We start from the raw sequence: 6813 nt of genomic DNA, 5'->3' as shown, positions 1-6813 counted from the left end.
CACTGCGTTAATGCTCGCCCCTGGATGCGGTTGGTCGCGTGTTCGAATCCATGCTGTAGCATACTTTTTTTCATTTTCACCCTTTTTCTATGGATCTCCAAAAAGTCAACTTCGACTTTTTCTGAGTCTGGAGGAATTCAAGGGGAGTTTTTAAGGGACTCTACCCGCCTTATGAGGCACTATTTTCGAATACTTTTTTCCATTTTCACCCTTTTTCTATGGATCTCCAAAAAGTGATCTTTTACATTTTCTGAGTCTGGGGGAATTCAAGGGGAGTTTTCAGGGGAGTGCGTTCTCTCTGCCATCTCCTCCCTCTGTGTGCGTTGCTGCATGCAGCAGCTGCGTGTGTGTGTGTAAACTGCCCCTCCCCTTCGCAAGCAGGCGGGGGAGAGAGAGATGTTTCGTCTCGATTTACACATGCTATGACTCCGGGGGTACTTCCATTCGCTTCGTCTTGATCTGTTGATGTTATTTCATGTCTCGTTTGTCCATTGTGACGGTGGCAAAGCCAGGGAAATGTCCCGGAGATATACTGAGAAATCTTTGTAACAGTATTTTCCTGCGATCACAGCTGTTCACAGCTACGAGGCTGGGACCGCTTCCATTCGCTTCGTCTTGATCTGTAGATGTTATTTAATGTCTCATTTGTTCATTTTGATGGAGAAAAAGTTGTACATTTAGTGAATTCAGAGTTTCTAAGATGCAAAAGTAGGCATGTTTGAGTACTCAGGTCCAGTGGCTCACTGCGTTAATGCTCGCCCCAGGATGCGGTTGGTCGCGTGTTCGAATCCATACTGTGGCATACTTTTTTTCATTTTCACCCTTTTTCTATGGATCTCCAAAAAGTCAACTTTGACTTTTTCTGAGTCTGGAGGAATTCAAGGGGAGTTTTCAAGAGACTCTACCCGCCTTATGAGGCACTATTTTCGAATACTTTTTTCCATTTTCACCCTTTTTCTATGGATCTCCAAAAAGTGAACTTTTACATTTTCTGAGTCTGGAGGAATTCAAGGGGAGTTTTCAGGGGAGTGCATTCTCTCTGCCATCTCCTCCCTCTGTGTGCGTTGCTGCATGCAGCAGCTGCGTGTGTGTGTGTAAACTGCCCCTCCCCTTCGCAAGCAGGCGGGGGAGAGAGAGATGTTTCGTCTCGATTTACACATGCTATGACTCCGGGGGTACTTCCATTCGCTTCGTCTTGATCTGTTGATGTTATTTCATGTCTCATTTGTCCATTGTGACGGTGGCAAAGCCAGGGAAATGTCCCGGAGATATACTGAGAAATCTTTGGAACAGCATTTTCCTGCGATCACAGCTGTTCGCAGCTACGAGGCTGGGACCGCTTCCATTCGCTTCGTCTTGATCTGTAGATGTTATTTAATGTCTCATTTGTTCATTTTGATGGAGAAAAAGTTGTACATTTAGTGAATTCAGAGTTTCTAAGATGCACAAGTAGGCATGTTTGAGTACTCAGGTCCAGTGGCTCACTGCGTTAACGCTCACCCCTGGATGCGGTTGGTCGCGTGTTCGAATGTATGCTGTAGCATACTTTTTTTCATTTTCACCCTTTTTCTATGGATCTCCAAAAAGTCAACTTTGACTTTTTCTGAGTCTGGAGGAATTCAAGGGGAGTTTTCAAGGGACTCTACCCGCCTTATGAGGCACTATTTTCGAATACTTTTTTCCATTTTCACCCTTTTTCTATGGATCTCCAAAAAGTGAACTTTTACATTTTCTGAGTCTGGAGGAATTCAAGGGGAGTTTTCAGGGGAGTGTGTTCTCTCTGCCATCTCCTCCCTGTGTGTGCGTTGCTGCATGCAGCAGCTGCGTGTGTGTGTAAACTGCCCCTCCCCTTCGCAAGCAGGCGGGGGAGAGAGAGATGTTTCGTCTCGATTTACACATGCTATGACTCCGGGGGTACTTCCATTCGCTTCGTCTTGATCTGTTGATGTTATTTCATGTCTCGTTTGTCCATTGTGACGGTGGGAAAGCCAGGGAAATGTCCCGGAGATATACTGAGAAATCTTTGTAACAGTATTTTCCTGCGATCACAGCTGTTCACAGCTACGAGGCTGGGACCGCTTCCATTCGCTTCGTCTTGATCTGTAGATGTTATTTCATGTCTCATTTGTTCATTTTGATGGAGAAAAAGTTGTACATTTAGTGAATTCAGAGTTTCTAAGATGCAAAAGTACGCATGTTTGAGTACTCAGGTCCAGTGGCTCACTGCGTTAATGCTCGCCCCTGGATGCGGTTGGTCGCGTGTTCGAATCCATACTGTGGCATACTTTTTTTCATTTTCACCCTTTTTCTATGGATCTCCAAAAAGTCAACTTTGACTTTTTCTGAGTCTGGAGGAATTCAAGGGGAGTTTTCAGGGGAGTGCGTTCTCTCTGCCATCTCCTCCCTGTGTGTGTGTTGCTGCATGCAGCAGCTGCGTGTGTGTGTAAACTGCCCCTCCCCCTCGCAAGCAGGCGGGGGAGAGAGAGATGTTTCGTCTCGATTTACACATGCTATGACTCCGGGGGTACCTCCATTCGCTTCGTCTTGATCTGTTGATGTTATTTCATGTCTCGTTTGTCCATTGTGACGGTGGGAAAGCCAGGGAAATGTCCCGGAGATATACTGAGAAATCTTTGTAACAGCATTTTCCTGCGATCACAGCTGTTCGCAGCTACGAGGCTGGGACCGCTTCCATTCGCTTCGTCTTGATCTGTAGATGTTATTTCATGTCTCATTTGTTCATTTTGATGGAGAAAAAGTTGTACATTTAGTAAATTCAGAGTGTCTAAGATGCACAAGTAGGCATGTTTGAGTACTCAGGTCCAGTGGCTCACTGTGTTAACGCTCGCCCCTGGATGCGGTTGGTCGCGTGTTCGAATCCATGCTGTGGCATTCTTTTTTTCATTTTCACCCTTTTTCTATGGATTTCCAAAAAGTCAACTTTGACTTTTTCTGAGTCTGGAGGAATTCAAGGGGAGTTTTCAAGGGACTCTACCCGCCTTATGAGGCACTATTTTCGAATACTTTTTTCCATTTTCACCCTTTTTCTATGGATCTCCAAAAAGTGAACTTTTACATTTTCTGAGTCTGGAGGAATTCAAGGGGAGTTTTCAGGGGAGTGCGTTCTCTCTGCCATCTCCTCCCTGTGTGTGCGTTGCTGCATGCAGCAACTGCGTGTGTGTGTGTAAACTGCCCCTCCCCTTCGCAAGCAGGCGGGGGAGAGAGAGATATTTCGTCTCGATTTACACATGCTATGACTCCGGGGGTACTTCCATTCGCTTCGTCTTGATCTGTTGATGTTATTTCATGTCTCGTTTGTCCATTGTGATGGTGGGAAAGCCAGGGAAATGTCCCGGAGATATACTGATAAATCTTTGTAACAGCATTTTCCTGCGATCACAGCTGTTCACAGCTAATAGGCTGGGACCGCTTCCATTCGCTTCGTCTTGATCTGTAGATGTTATTTCATGTCTCATTTGTTCATTTTGATGGAGAAAAAGTTGTACATTTAGTGAATTCAGAGTGTCTAAGATGCAAAAGTAGGCATGTTTGAGTACTCATGTCCAGTGGCTCACTGCGTTAACGCTCGCCCCTGGATGCGGTTGGTCGCGTGTTCAAATCCATGCTGTAGCATACTTTTTTTCATTTTCACCCTTTTTCTATGGATCTCCAAAAAGTCAACTTCGACTTTTTCTGAGTCTGGAGGAATTCAAGGGGAGTTTTCAAGGGACTCTACCCGCCTTATGAGGCACTATTTTCGAATACTTTTTTCCATTTTCACCCTTTTTCTATGGATCTCCAAAAAGTGAACTTTTACATTTTCTGAGTCTGGAGGAATTCAAGGGGAGTTTTCAGGGGAGTGCGTTCTCTCTGCCATCTCCTCCCTGTGTGTGCGTTGCTGCATGCAGCAGCTGCGTGTGTGTGTAAACTGCCCCTCCCCTTCGCAAGCAGGCGGGGGAGAGAGAGATGTTTCGTCTCGATTTACACATGCTATGACTCCGGGGGTACCTCCATTCGCTTCGTCTTGATCTGTTGATGTTATTTCATGTCTCGTTTGTCCATTGTGACGGTGAGAAAGCCAGGGAAATGTCCCGGAGATATACTGAGAAATCTTTGTAACAGCATTTTCCTGCGATCACAGCTGTTCACAGCTACGAGGCTGGGACCGCTTCCATTCGCTTCGTCTTGATCTGTAGATGTTATTTAATGTCTCATTTGTTCATTTTGATGGAGAAAAAGTTGTACATTTAGTGAATTCAGAGTTTCTAAGATGCACAAGTAGGCATGTTTGAGTACTCAGGTCCAGTGGCTCACTGCGTTAACGCTCGCCCCTGGATGCGGTTGGTCGCATGTTCGAGTCCATGCTGTGGCATACTTTTTTTCATTTTCACCCTTTTTCTATGGATCTCCAAAAAGTCAACTTTGACTTTTTCTGAGTCTGGAGGAATTCAAGGGGAGTTTTCAGGGGAGTGCGTTCTCTCTGCCATCTCCTCCCTGTGTGTGTGTTGCTGCATGCAGCAGCTGCGTGTGTGTGTAAACTGCCCCTCCCCCTCGCAAGCAGGCGGGCGAGAGAGAGATGTTTCGTCTCGATTTACACATGCTATGACTCCGGGGGTACCTCCATTCGCTTCGTCTTGATCTGTTGATGTTATTTCATGTCTCGTTTGTCCATTGTGACGGTGGGAAAGCTAGGGAAATGTCCCGGAGATATACTGAGAAATCTTTGTAACAGCATTTTCCTGCGATCACAGCTGTTCACAGCTACGAGGCTGGGACCGCTTCCATTCGCTTCGTCTTGATCTGTAGATGTTATTTCATGTCTCATTTGTTCATTTTGATGGATAAAAAGTTGTACATTTAGTGAATTCAGAGTGTCTAAGATGCACAAGTAGGCATGTTTGAGTACTCAGGTCCAGTGGCTCACTGTGTTAACGCTCACCCCTGGATGCTGTTGGTCGCGTGTTCGAATCCATACTGTGGCATTCTTTTTTTCATTTTCACCCTTTTTCTATGGATCTCCAAAAAGTCAACTTTGACTTTTTCTGAGTCTGGAGGAATTCAAGGGGAGTTTTCAAGGGACTCTACCCGCCTTATGAGGCACTATTTTCGAATACTTTTTTCCATTTTCACCCTTTTTCTATGGATCTCCAAAAAGTGAACTTTTACATTTTCTGAGTCTGGAGGAATTCATGGGGAGTTTTCAGGGGAGTGCATTCTCTCTGCCATCTCCTCCCTGTGTGTGCGTTGCTGCATGCAGCAGCTGCGTGTGTGTGTGTAAACTGCCCCTCCCCTTCGCAAGCAGGCGGGGGAGAGATAGATGTTTCGTCTCGATTTACACATGCTATGACTCCGGGGGTACTTCCATTCGCTTCGTCTTGATCTGTTGATGTTATTTCATGTCTCATTTGTTCATTTTGATGGATAAAAAGTTGTACATTTAGTGAATTCAGAGTGTCTAAGATGCACAAGTAGGCATATTTGAGTACTCAGGTCCAGTGGCTCACTGCGTTAACGCTCGCCCCTGGATGCGGTTGGTCGCGTGTTCGAATCCATGCTGTGGCATACTTTTTTTCATTTTCACCCTTTTTCTATGGATCTCCAAAAAGTCAACTTTGACTTTTTCTGAGTCTGGAGGAATTCAAGGGGAGTTTTCAAGGGACTCTACCCGCCTTATGAGGCACTATTTTCAAATACTTTTTTCCATTTTCACCCTTTTTCTATGGATCTCCAAAAAGTGAACTTTTACATTTTCTGAGTCTGGAGGAATTCAAGGGGAGTGCGTTCTCTCTGCCATCTCCTCCCTCTGTGTGCGTTGCTGCATGCAGCAGCTGCGTGTGTGTGTGTAAACTGCCCCTCCCCTTCGCAAGCAGTCGGGGGAGAGAGAGATGTTTCGTCTCGATTTACACATGCTATGACTCCGGGGGTACTTCCATTCGCTTCGTCTTGATCTGTTGATGTTATTTCATGTCTCGTTTGTCCATTGTGACGGTGGCAAAGCCAGGGAAATGTCCCGGAGATATACTGAGAAATCTTTGTAACAGCATTTTCCTGCGATCACAGCTGTTCACAGCTACGAGGCTGGGACCGCTTCCATTCGCTTCGTCTTGATCTGTAGATGTTATTTCATGTCTCATTTGTTCATTTTGATGGAGAAAAAGTTGTACATTTAGTGAATTCAGAGTGTCTAAAATGCAAAAGTAGGCATGTTTGAGTACTCATGTCCAGTGGCTCACTGCGTTAACGCTCGCCCCTGGATGCGGTTGGTCGCGTGTTCGAATCCATGCTGTAGCATACTTTTTTTCATTTTCACCCTTTTTCTATGGATCTCCAAAAAGTCAACATTGACTTTTTCTGAGTCTGGAGGAATTCAAGGGGAGTTTTCAAGGGACTCTACCCGCCTTATGAGGCACTATTTTCGAATACTTTTTTCCATTTTCACCCTTTTTCTATGGATCTCCAAAAAGTGATCTTTTACATTTTCTGAGTCTGGAGGAATTCAAGGGGAGTTTTCAGGGGAGTGCGTTCTCTCTGCCATCTCCTCCCTGTGTGTGTGTTGCTGCATGCAGCAGCTGCGTGTGTGTGTAAACTGGCCCTCCCTCTCGCAAGCAGGCGGGGGAGAGAGAGATGTTTCGTCTCGATTTACACATGCTATGACTCCGGGGGTACCTCCATTCGCTTCGTCTTGATCTGTTGATGTTATTTCATGTCTCGTTTGTCCATTGTGACGGTGGGAAAGCCAGGGAAATGTCCCGGAGATATACTGAGAAATCTTTGTAACAGCATTTTCCTGCGATCACAGCTGTTCACAGCTAC

This window comes from Notothenia rossii (assembly GCF_949606895.1).
Source record: "Notothenia rossii genome assembly, contig: scaffold_28, whole genome shotgun sequence".
Lineage (NCBI taxonomy): Eukaryota > Metazoa > Chordata > Actinopteri > Perciformes > Nototheniidae > Notothenia > Notothenia rossii.
Note: the sequence above shows the minus strand (reverse complement) of the source record.